The sequence below is a fragment of the Salvelinus namaycush genome, chromosome 1 (genome assembly GCF_016432855.1).
Source record: "Salvelinus namaycush isolate Seneca chromosome 1, SaNama_1.0, whole genome shotgun sequence".
Classification (NCBI taxonomy): Eukaryota; Metazoa; Chordata; class Actinopteri; order Salmoniformes; family Salmonidae; genus Salvelinus; species Salvelinus namaycush.
In genome coordinates this window covers 39,736,323-39,750,013 of record NC_052307.1, presented here as the reverse complement: position 1 = coordinate 39,750,013, position 13,691 = coordinate 39,736,323, and positions in this window count along the sequence as shown.

Below are 13,691 nucleotides of genomic sequence, written 5' to 3'. Positions count from 1 at the left end.
TGGCATCTTATCGCTGCTGTTGTTCTCTCATCCATACCATTTTACTATGAACGATGAGTCATTTCGTTTGTCATAGGCTACAGATCTCCTGGGTCTGTGTGCATGTGTATGTTTTAGATATCAGCATGTCAGATATCAGTAGCTGGGGCAGACAGGAGGGTCTAAAAGTGTAGGGAACACTTCATTCACATCACACGTCTCAGGAAGAATTAATTGTTTTTTCTTCCACCACAGCTTGTTGTCGGACTGGCTGTTTCTCTAATTTAGTTTCCGTTCAGTTTCCAAGGAGGTGAGAGACAAAGCTGTCCTGATAGAAATTACTAATCCAATGGCTGTGTCTCAAATGGCACCCTATTCCCTATATAGTGCTTTGGTCAAAAGTAATACACTTTATAGGGAAAAGGGTGCCATTAGGACTCAAACCATGGCCATGAAAGCCAAGCTCTCTCTCTTCCTCTCCTGAAAGTCACTAAAACAGAAGAAGAATTAATCTTGACTGGATTTCTTTCAATCTGCCCCCTTTTTCCTCCTCCACCACCACCACTAGCTTTTGTTCTAGCCAATGAATGGTGCCCATGTATTATGCAACTAGTTCTCACAGTCTCATGTCAGAATTAGACGTCCATCCATGCTTCTTAAGTATCACATTTCAAAGTAGTAAGTGTTTAAGGTTAAGTTTAGGCATCAATTCAGCATTTTAAGTTTGGCATTAACTCCGAATGGTTAAGGTAGGGGTTAAGTTTTTTTGATAGACTTAAAATAAAAATCTGAAAAAACAACACCCTAGCAAAACCGAAACCTACTTGAAGGTAACAGAGCTCACAAGTCCTCAACTGGCAGCTTCATTAAATAGTACCCGCAAAATACCAGTCTCAAAGTCAACAGTGAAGAGGCGACCCCGGGGTGCTGGCCTTCTAGGCAGAGTTCCTCTTTCCAGTGTCTGTGTTTTTTTGCCCATCTTAATCTTTTTATTGGCCAGTCTGAGATATGGCTTTTACTTTGCAACTCGGCCTAGGAGGCCAGCATCCCGGAGTCGCTTCTTCACTGTTGGCATTGAGACTGGTGTTTTGCGGGTACTATTTAATGAAGCTGCCACTTGAGGACTTGTGAGGCGTCTGTTTCTCAAACTAGACACTCTAATGTACTTGTCCTCTTGCTCAGATGTGCACCGGGGCCCCCCACTCCACTTTCTATTCTGGTTAGAGCCAGTTTTCTCTGTTCTGTGAAGGGAGTAGTACACAGCGTTGTACGAAATCTTCAGTTTCTTGGCAGTTTCTCGCATGGAATAGCCTTAATTTCTCAGAACAAGAATAGACTAACGAGTTTCAGAAGATAGTTCTTTGTTTCTAGCCATTTTGAACCTGTAATCGAACCCACAAATGCTGAAGCTCCAGATACTCAATTACTCTAAAGAAGGTCAGTTTTATTGCTTCTTTAATCAGGACAACAGTTTTCAGCTGTGCTAACATAATTGCAAAAGGGTTTTCTAATGATCAATTAGCCTTTTAAAATGATGAACTTGGATTAGCTAACACAACGTGCCATTGGAACACAGGAGTGATGGTTGCTGATAATGTTCCTCTGTACGCCTATGTAGATATTCCATAACAAATCTGCCATTTCCAGCTACAATAGTCATTTACGACATTAACAATGTCTACACTGTATTTCTGATCAACTTGATGTTATTTTAATGGACAAGAAATGTGTTTTTCTTTCAAAACAAGGACATTTCTAAGTGACCCCAAACTTTTGAACGGTAGTATACATTTGAGATGAGTAATGCAAGATATGTAAACATTATTAAAGTGGCATTATTCAAGTGACTAGTCTGTATGTAGGCAGTAGCCTCTGTGTTAGTGATGGCTGTTTAACTTCTTATGGCTGCAATCCGCTAACGGGATCGATATGACAACAGCCAGTGAAAGTGCAGGGCGCTAAATTCAAACAACAGAAATCTCATAATTAAAATTCCTCAAACATACATGTGTCTTATATAATTTTAAAGGTAATCTTGTTGTTAATCGCACCAAAGTGTCCGATTTCAAAGAGGATTTTCAGCGAAAGCACCACAAACGATTATGTTAGGTCACCGCCAAATCACAGACAAACACAGTCATTTTTCCAGCCAAAGATAGGAGTCACAAAATGCACAAATAGAGATAAAATGAATCACTAACCTTTGATGATCTTCATCAGATGACACTCATAGGACTTCATGTTACACAATACATGTATGTTTTGTTTGAAAAAAGTTCATATTTATATAAAAAAATCTGAGTTTACATTGGCGTGTTACGTTCACTAGTTCCAAAAACATCCAGTGATTTTTCATAGCCACATCGATTCAACAGAAAAACTCATCATAAATGTAGATGATAATACAAGTTATACACATGGAATTATAGATATACCTCTCCTTAATGCAACCGCTGTGTCAGATTTCAAAAAAACTTTACGGAAAAAGCAAACCATGCAATAATCTGAGACGGCGCTCAGAAAAACAGTCAAATTAGCCGCCATGTTGGAGTCAACAGAAACCAGAAATTACATGATAAATATTCCCTTACCTTTGATGATCTTCATCAGAATGCACTCCCAGGAATCCCAGGTCCACAATAAATGCTTGATTTGTTCGATAATGTTCGTTATTTATGTCCAATTAGCTACTTTGGTTAGCGCGTTTGGTAAACAATTCCAAAGTCACGAAGCGTGTTCACTAAAACGTGACGAAATGTCCAAAAGTTCCGTAACAGTCAGTAGAAACATGTCAAACGCTGTATTGAATCAATCTTTAGAATGTTGTTAACATAAATCTTGAATAACGTTCCAACCGGAGAATTACATTGACTTCATATGAGCGATGGAACGGAGCTGACTCTCATGTGAACGCGCATGGTCAAAGAATGGTCACCTCATGGCAGTGGTGACTAATTCTTCCCTCATTCGGCCCCCCTTCACAGTAGAGTCATCAGACAAAGTTCTACAGACTGTTGACATCTAGTGGAAGCCGTTGGAAGTGCAAACCCATTCACATCTCGCTGTAATTTCAATGGGATCTTGGTTGAAAATCCACCAGCCTCAGAATTTCCACATCCTGTTTGGATTTTTTCTCAGGTTTTTGCCTGCCATATGAGTTCTGTTATACTCACAGACATAATTCAAACAGTTTTAGAAATATCAGAGTGTTTTCTATCCAATACTAATAATAATATGCATATATTAGCAACTATGACTGAGGAGAAGGCCGTTTACTCTGGGCACCTCTGTGCACCTTTCATCCAAGCTACTCAATACTGCCCCTGCAACCATAAGAAGTTAACAGTCTGATGGCCTTGAGATAGAAGCTATTATTCAGTCTTTCGGTCGCAGCTTTGATGCACCTGTACTGACCTCACTTTCTGGAAGGTAGCGGGGTGAACAGGCAGTGGCTTGGGTGGTTGTTGTCCTTGATGATCTTTTTGGCCTTCCTGTGACATTGGGTGCTGTAGGTGTCCTGGTGGGCAGGTAGTTTGCCCCAAGGATTGCGTTGTGCAGAACCGCACCACTCTCTGGAGAGCCTTGTGGTTGTGGGCGGTGCAGTTGCCGTACCAGGCAGTGATACAGCACGACAGGATGCTCTCAATTGTGCATCTGTAAAAGTTTGTGAGGGTTTAAGGTGACAAGCCAAATTTCTTCAGCCTCCTGAGGTTGAAGATGCACTGTTGCGCTTTCTTCACGACACTGTCTGTGTGGGTGGACCATTTCAGTTTGTCGGTGATATGTACACTGAGGAACTCAAAACTTTCCACCTGGCCTCCCGAGTGGGGCAATGCTCTAATGCACTGCATTGCAGTGCTAGCTGTGCCACTAGAGATCCTGGTTCAAGTCCAGGCTCTGGTGCAGCCAGCCCAGTTGGCCCAGCATCATCTGTGTTAGGGGAGGGTTTGGCTGGCAGGGATGTACTTGTCCCATCACGCTCTAGCGACTCCTGTGGCGGGCTGGGTGCAATGCATGCTGTCACGGTCGCCAGGTGTACGGTGTTTCCTATGACACATTGCACATTGGTATGGCTGGCTTCTGGGTTAAGTGGGCATTCTGTCAAGAAGCAGTGTGGATCGGCTAGGTTGTGTTTCGGAGGACGCATTGCTCTCAACCTTCGCCTCTCCCGAGTCTGTGTGGGAGTTGCAGTGATAGGACAAGACTTTAACTATCAATTTGGATTCCATGAAATTGGGGGAGAGAAAGGGGTATATATACAGTGGGGAGAACAAGTATTTGATACACTGCCGATTTTGCAGGTTTTCCTACTTACAAAGCATGTAGAGGTCTGTAATTTTTATCATAGGTACACTTCAACTGTGAGAGACGGAATCTAAAACAAAAATCGAGAAAATCACATTGTATGATTTTTAAGTCATTAATTTGCATTTTATTGCATGACATAAGTATTGTATATATATATTTCCACCTTCTCCACTGCTGTCCTGTTGATGTGTATAGGGGGTGTTCCCTCTGCTGTTTTCTGAAGTCCATGATCATCTCCTTTGTTTTGTTGACATTGAGTGAGAGGTTGTTTTCGGACACCACAGTCTGAGTGCCCTCACCTCCTCCCTGTAGGCTGTCTCGTCATTGTTGGTAATCAAGCCCACAACTGCTGTGTCGTCTGCACACTTGATGATTGAGTTGGAGACATCATGGGTGAACAGGGAGTGCAGGGGGCAGGCTGAGCACGCACCCTTGTGGGGCCCCAGTGTTGAGGATCAGCGAAGTGGAGATGTTGTTTCATATTCCTTCACCACCTGGGGGAGGCCCGTCAGAAAGTCCAGGACCCAATTGCACAGGATGGGGTTGAGACACAGGGCCTCAAGCTTAATGATGAGCTTGGACGGTACTATGTTGATGAATGTTGAGCTGTAATCAATGAACACCATTCTTACATAGGTATTCCTCTTGTCCAGATGGGATAGGGCAGTGTGCAGTGTGATGGCGATTGCATCGTCTGTGGACCTATTGGGGCAGTATGCAAATTGAAGTGGGTCTAGGGTGGCAGGTAAAGGGGAGGTAGTCCTTTTGTTCAGTTATCTTAGCCACCATTGTTCCTGTACCCAAGAGGGCAATCTTGAAGCATGTGGGGGCAGCAGACTGGGATAGGGAGAGATTTAATGTGTCCGTAAACACACCAGCCAGCTGGTCTGCGCATGCTCTGAGAACGCGGCTAGGAATGTCATCTGGGCCGGCAGCCTTGTGAGGGTTAACACATTTAAATGTCTAACTCACGTCGGCTACAGAGAAGGAGAGGGAGGGCCCACAGTCCTTTGGTGAACAAAAGGACTTGAGTTCCTGTATGTTGTTACAATTTCAGCATGAGTCGTTAATCATGAAGCATACACCCCTGCCCTTCTTCCCAGAGAGATGTTTATTTATGTAGGCATGACGCATAAAGAATGCCGTTGGATGTACCAACACCGACAACATATCCCGAGAGAGCCATGTTTCCATGAAACAGAATATGTTACAATCCCGGATGTCTCTCTGGGAAGCAACCCTTGCACTAATTTCATCTACCTTGTTATCTAGACTGGACATTGGCGAGTAATATACTCGGAAGCGGTGGGTGGTGTGCACACATCCGAAGTCTGACCAGGAAGCCGCTCCGTCTACGTATTCTGCGGTGATGTTGTTCTGCGTCTGCCTCTGGAATCAGATCAAATGCCATGGGTAGTGGTGAGAACAAAGGATCCCCTTCAGGAAAGTCATATTCCTGGTCGTAATGTTGGTAAATTGACGCCACTCTGATGTCCAATAGTTCTTCCTGGCTGTATGTATTAACACTTATGATTTTCTGGGCTAACAATATAATAAATAATACATAAAAAACGAAATACTGCATAGTCCCTCTCTGTCGGCGCCATCTTATCTTATGGCCAAGCCAACTGGTCTTAAATAAATAACAAAACAAAAAAAAACTCCAAGGCTGACTGGATCTGGATGGATTCCATCATTCTATACCTGATGCAGAACTAGTCTTAGTCCCAAATGGCACCCTATTTCCTATATACTATATATTTGAATGAAGTGCACTAAATAGGGAATAGTATGCCATTTGAGATGCACACCAGAACATTATGGAAGACAGCCTACCTATAGAAAGACAGCGTACTGCCAGCCATGCATCACATGGGTTTCAGGTCGGGTGAAAATCCAGATCGGTAGGATGAATGTTGCCTAGCCATACAGTAAGAGGAGAGATACGGGAACAGAACAGAAACAGAAAGACAGCCAATTGGTTTTCTTCTTCTTGCACTAGCAACTGCACCTAGGGGAGACGAAGGTTGATGGTACTGGGCCTACTGTATATTATAGTGATTGTTCACTGCCAGGTGGCAGGTAGCCTAGTGGCTAGAACTTTGGACTAGTAACCGAAAGGTTGCAAGATCGAATCCCTGAGCTGACAAAATAAAATCTGTCATTCTGCCCCTGAACAAGGCAGTTAACCCACTGTTCCTAGGCCATCATTGAAAATAAATAAAAATTCTAAACTAAAACTAAGGGCATATCATGTTTTAGTTCAGAGGGACTTTGAACTTAGAACTCCATCAAATGGAAGGAAGAAAAGGACTGATGTGTTGTGGGAGGAAGCAGAGAAGAGAACCACATCATCATAATCACATCCTACTTATACAATTACCTCTTATACCTCTACAATGCTTCCTTCCTCAGAGGGACTGTGGACTTATGTCATTAGATGTGTTGTGGGGGAAGCGAGCAGAGAAAAATAAAGAGAAGTTCCTTCATCAGCTTAAATCCTTATTATACCTGTCCATCTCCAAACAGGATATAAATAATTGCAATTTTTATTTCAGGATGATGAGTCAGTGAGTAGATAGATATGGCACAGTGCCTCTACTCCTACCGCTCCTTATTCCTCACTCCATATTCCTAACCCTGGGCAGAAGGGTAGAATCCAGCATATAAAAGTCGACTGTACAGCAGCCAAGTCTAAAACATCTTCATTGATTTCTCTTCTGTGTGTGGGCTTCGAGAGATTCGGCTGGCTGGCGGCATGTGATCCGCAAGAAAAGGATATCCTTTCTTTCTCCGTTGCGTTCTGCCGCCCACGGCCGAGTTGAAATGATGATTCATACCGCTAAGCCCACACACTTTAGATCGAGCAAATACAGGTGAGCAGTGCTCTGGATAGAATACATTCTGGTAGAGGAATATAGTACCAGAACTCATAAGCAGGGGGCAGTAGGGATCTTCCCTTTCCTATGATAAGACTCCAGATGTGTTGGAACTTCACACATCCCATTCCAGCCCTTTACTAGTCCTCCAGCTAAAGCCGTTTTTAGTGTATGAAATTTCATGCTGACCTATTTTAGTTAGGGAAATATCATACGTAAAAAAAAATCTTAAGGCTGGACCTGCTTCTCAGGGCTATTGCACATCATTGTTCAAAACTTACGGCCATATAGTATAATAAGGGCAGAATCCACATTTAGCAGAAGAGCATAAACCACAGGCACAGATGTATGTTTTTCTCTTATCTTACAGTCCATCAATATGTTTCCTAAAGAATGTGTGGCGGAAATTACAACATTATGTTATTCACATTACTTTATATTAGAATGTATTCTTATATTGGTACTTTCACACTCTGTCTGTTCTTCTGAGAGGAGCCTCTGAGGCTTAACGCTGACAGTTGATTTAAGATGCCGTTGGTGATAAAACCTAAAGACATTCCATTCCATGATTAGTGTCTGTGTGAAATGCTGGCCTGTTTCCCAGTGCCAGGCAAACCCTCCCTCCAGTTTATTTCTTCCACATCGCAGATGAACATTGGACTTCATCCTTTGAGGGAAGGACCTAGTGTCCTGTGTTGCATCAGTATTTCTGTATAAACAAGCAGTAAATGACCTAGAGACAGAAACCTGGTGCGATGTAAATCTTGATGTTGCTTGATATCACATTGTACCTTTGTATAATTCTAGACATCTGTTGTTTGTCATGAACATTCAGGAGGATGTACTTTGTTATAAAGAGATGTAACCCAAAACTGCTCGTTGGGCTCTGAGCGATCACCCATGGGGGGTTGTTGACCAGCTCCATTATTGCAATAATGAATAATAAAGTTTGATTGTTTTGAAGAAAGTCTCTCTCCTTTAAATCAGAAATATTCCACTACAAATGTCACAACGCACACGTCAAGAAGCACACTCAACACTCAACTCCCTCTCTCTATGTCCAGCACACATTTCCTTCCATTAACCTCTTGCAGTCACAATACGATAGTGTCGCTGGATAACAGCACTCTATTCCCTGTGATATCAGCCACCATAACCGCATAATCCCTACCTTGATATTTCAAGGATTATTATCTTTACACAGATATAGATTGCACACACACACACGGACACACACACACACAGAAAGAGAGGAGAGAGAGAGAAAGAGAGATAGAGGGATAATCAGCTAGAGAGGAGAGAGAGAGGGAGCGAAGAGAGGAGTGCAGGATTATTGTCCTCGTATCTCTCCCAACCCCTCTTTCTCTCTCTTTGAGCTGATGTACAACAGTTCCTCATACAGATACACACAGCACAGAGTGTACACACACACACAGCACAGAGTGTACACACACACACACACACACACACACACACACACACACACACACACACACACACACACACACACACACACACACACACACACACACACACACAGAAAACGGCTGATATTCATTTCCCCTTCTATCTTTCACACACTTTTCTAAAAGAGGGCTTAACCCCAGGCGTCCATTAGTCAACAGAAAGCCACTCATCCTACGCTCTTCTCTCCAGAAACAATTTTGGTGCTTTACTATCAATCTGGTTGCCTTTCAGATAAAAAATATCATAACACCTTGGCAGGGCGAGGCTTGAGGTACGACTGTGTGGATGTGATTTCCTGCTGTGGAGATAATTCAGTTGAGACTGGGAGGTGTTTGTGTGTTTGTATGAGTGAGTGTGAGTTAGTTTGTGTTGCAGGCAGGTTGAGGTTCCTTCCAAGCTAGGATTACTGTACTATATAGTTCCTCATTATCACCCAGAGGAGAGATTATCCCTGGTCTGCCCTTGCTGCTCTCTTTTGCCACACAGGTGGGAAAAGACTGTCTAAGTATGGTTCCAAATCAGAGACAACGATAGACAGCTGTCACTGATTGAGAACCATACCCGGCCAAAACAAAGAAATACAAAACATAGAAAAGTGAACATAGAATGCCCACCCAAATCACACCCTGACCAAACCAAAATATAGACATAAAAAGCTCTCTACGGTCAGGGCGTGACAGTACCGCCCCCCCCCCCCCCCCCCAAAGGTGCGGACTCCGGCCGCAAAACCTGAACCTATAGGGGAGGGTCTGGGTGGGCATCTATCCGCGGTGGCGGCTCTTGTGCGGGACGTAGACCCCGCTCCACCTCTGGCTTGGCCCACTTTGGTTGCGCCTCTAGTGCGGGGACCCTCGCCGCCGACCCCGGACGGGCACCCTCGTTGCGGGCCCCGGACTGGGCACCCTCGTTGCGGGCCCCGGACTGGGCACCCTCGTTGCGGGTCCCGGACTGGGCACCCTCGTTGCGGGCCCCGGACTGGGCACCCTCGTTGCGTGCCCCGGACTGGGCACCCTTGTTGGAGGCTCCGGACTGGAGGGCGTCGCTGGAGGCTCCGGACTTGAGGGCATCGCTGGAGGCTCCGGACTGGAGGGCGACTCTGGAGGCTCCGGACTGGAGACCGTCGCTGGAGGGAGGAGACGCAGAGACAGCCTGGTGCGTGGGGCTGCCACAGGGCCCACCAGGCTGGAGAAACCTACAGGAGGCCTGGTCCTTAGAGGAGGCACAGGATGAACCGGGCTGTGGGGGAGCACTGGAGATCTGGTGCGCAGCCTTGGCACCACTCCTCCAGGCTGAATGCCCACTTTAGCCCGCCACCTCCAGAGTGCAGGCACAGGTCGAACCGGGCTGTAGGGGAGCACTGGAGATCTAGTGCTTGACAATTGCACCTCTCCACTTGGCTGAATGCCCACTTTAGCCCGGCACGGGCGGAGCGCAGGCATAGGACGCACTGAGCAGTCACAGCGCTCCGGAGACACAGTGCGCAGAGCCGGCGCAGGATACCCTGGGCCGAAACGGCGCACCGGAGACCAAGCGCGCTGAGCTGCCACAATCTGCCCTGGCTGGATGCCCACTCTAGCATGGCACTTGCGGAGGGCTGGCATATAGCGCACCGGGCTATGAGCGCGCACTGGAGACACTGTGCGCTTTACCGCATAACACGGTGCCTGACCAGTACCACGCTCCTTCCGGTAAGCACGGGGAGTTGGCTCAGGTCTATAGCCTGACTCCGTCAATTTCCCCGTGTGACCTCCCCCCTCTCGTGCCTGCTTCGCTGACTTGCCTCATATCGCCGCCTCTCAGCTTTAGCTGCCTCCAGTTCCTCTTTCGGACGGCGATATTCCCCAGCCTGTCTCCAGGGTCCCTTTCTGTCCAGTATCTCCTCCCATGTCCAGGAGTCCATTACATGCTGCTTGGTCCGTTGGTGGTGGGTAGTTCTGTAATGGTCATCGTTGCATGAAGAAGGATCGGACCAAAGCGTGTTAAGTGTTCATGATTTTATTTAAAACTGAACACTAGAACAAAAATAACAAAAGCGAGAAACGACAACGAACAGTTCTGTCAGGTGCAGAAACACAAAACAGAAAATAACTACCCACAAAACACAGGTGGGAAAAGGCTGCCTAAGTATGGTTCCCAATCAAGAACCATACCCGGCCAAAACTAAGAACCATACCCGTCCAAAACAAAGAAATACAAAACATAGAAAAATTAACATAGAATGCCCACCCAAATCACACCTCTAAGCTCTCCAAGGTCAGGGTGTGACAGTTACCCAACGCTTATATACAAATGCTCAAAGCTACACTGTATGGGATATGGGCTGCTGCAGATATTGATAGAGATCTGATACAGATCAAAACACACTATGTGGTTAGGGTAAACCAGTACAAAAATACTGACATAAACAGCAACTCTTAAACACAGTACACACAATACACACAGACACAAACAGATACACATAGACACACACAGACATGCAAACACACAAATTGGACTGAAAGGAAGTAGAATTACTCTCCAATTCTGTGATTAAATTTCAGAATCCAACCCTGGCAGGCTGGCTGGCCCAGCCATCACTAATAGAAAGACAGAATAGATAATGCCACACTGTATTACAGTAGACAGGGACCCCCACTCCAGCTGTTGCTATCCCGGTCAACCTTGATGGTATTAGCGAGAGACTGTCTGTTGGTGTCCCAAATGGCACCCTATTCCCTATAGGCCCAGGTCAAAGTCGTACACAATGTAGGGAATAGAGTGCCATTTAGGACACAACCAGACAGAATGCTGTCTGAGCACACTAGAGGCGGTCTCTCTCTCGCTCCACTAATCTCATCAATACTAACACCAACAACAAAAATGAGTTCTGACCAGCCATTACAGAGTGACATATATTGGACCAATGACATGGCAGAGAGGGCACAAAATGGCTCCTTAAGCTCTACCAAATGACATGTTAAAAGTTCACCCTGATTAATGATCTGGCTACGGTCTGGTCGGGGTGATGAACAGCGGGCGGGTAATGCTGTAATTTAAAGGAGAGAGCGATAGAGATGGAGATAGAGAGAAGCAGGGATTCCTTACAAAAAAAACATGATTTTATTTTTTTCCACATGAGTCAGACACATGTTTTTATTTTACTAGGGAAGTTAGATAAGAACAAATTCTTATTTACAATGACGGCCTACCCGGGAACAGTGGGTTAACTTCCTTGCTCAGGAGCAGAACGACAGATTTTTACCTTTTGGTTACTGGCCCAACGCTCTAACCACTAGGCTACCTACCTTCCTGGCTAATACTTCACGCTTACTTTTCTTACATGTGAACAAATCACATATGAAAAATGTCACATGAACAACAAAAAAAGACACATGGTTTTCACATGACTTAGACACAATGTTTTCCAACATTTCACATATGTTACTCTAAGTTCAACATGTGCTTTCGTAACCAGTGGGATTAGAACCTGGGTGTTCCACGGGGGAACCCAATGTCTTGACCATTAAAGCACAAGAGCCGACACTAGGCTTCTCTTTCAATTAATATTTCTTATACATTTTTCTCAAGTCTTGAGTTTGTCCAAAGTAACGGTTAGCAAAATCAAGTAAATTGATAAGGCACACTTTCTTTAACCTCAATGTTAATTTGTTTTGACAACCCATTGTGGTTTTTAGCTGTATATATATTACGTATTTGGGATGTTCTCAGTGTATTTTGAAAGCTTTCAGACCGTGCGATTAATGACGACAAAAACAAATGTGTTCACTAAAATTACATAACATTTCCTTGAGTTAACTGATTATCTCTGACAGACCTAATTCAAAATAATATATTTTCAGAGAAGTATGTATTTACATTAATTCAAATAACAAACACATTCACACAATACCTTAACCCACATTCTACCAACTGGGGTCTTTTCGATCCTAGCCCAAAGGTGGTTTATTACATTTTCCATGTTTTTATGACTTTGTCAATCACCTTATCCTTAAAAAATATAAATCACTATTAGGTGCTTCTATATCAATACGGACTTTAAAAAAAAATGACAGCCAAAAGAACACAGTAATTTGATAGAAAGGACCTTTATTTAAATCTAGGTTTCTCTGCGGACATACAGTATCAAGAAGTTATCCATACCAGCAGAGGGTAGAGGGGGACCTGTATCAGGTCCCCCTCTAGAGGTGCATTGGTGTGTATTCCATGAAAAGTAGGTTTTCTAGTGCAAATCTAAAAAAGTATTTATTTGAATCCTGGTTCCTCTGGAGACATAATATATAATATAAAATATAAGTTATACATTTTATCAGAGGATGGAGGGGGACCTGTATTAGTGATTTTGACCAGAGAGACAGATCACCTGCAGAGATGAAGTACATTATATAGTCACCTATGGTTATACCTGGTTATAACAAGGTATGGCTGTGTACAACATCTAAATTACCATTATACACTACCGGTCAAAAGTTTTAGAACACCTACTTATTCAAGGGTTTTTCTTTATTTTTACTATTTTCTACATTGTAGAATAACAGTGAAGACATCAACACTATGAAAGAACACATATGGAATAGTGTAGTAACCAAAAAAGTGTTAAACAAATCAAAATATATGTTATATTTGAGCCTCTTCAAATAGCCACCCTTTGCCTTGAAGACAGCTTTGCACACTATTGGCATTCTCTCAACCAGCTTCACCAGGAATGCTTTTTCAACCGTCTTGAAGGAGTTCACACATATGCTGAGCACTTTTCCTTCACTCTGTGGTCCAACTAATCCCAAATCATCTCAATTTAGTTGAGGTTGGGGGATTGTGGAGGCCAGGTAATCTGATGCAGCACTCCTTCTTGGTAAAATAGCCCTTACACAGCCTGGAGGTGTGTTGGGTTATTGTTCTGTTGATAGTCCCACTAAGCCAAAACCAGATAAGATGGCGTATCACTGCAGAATGCTGTGGTAGCCATGCTGGTTAACTGTGCCTTGAATTCTAAGTAAATCACAGACAGTGTCACCAGCAAGCACCCCCACACCATAACACCTCCTCCTCCATGCTTAACGG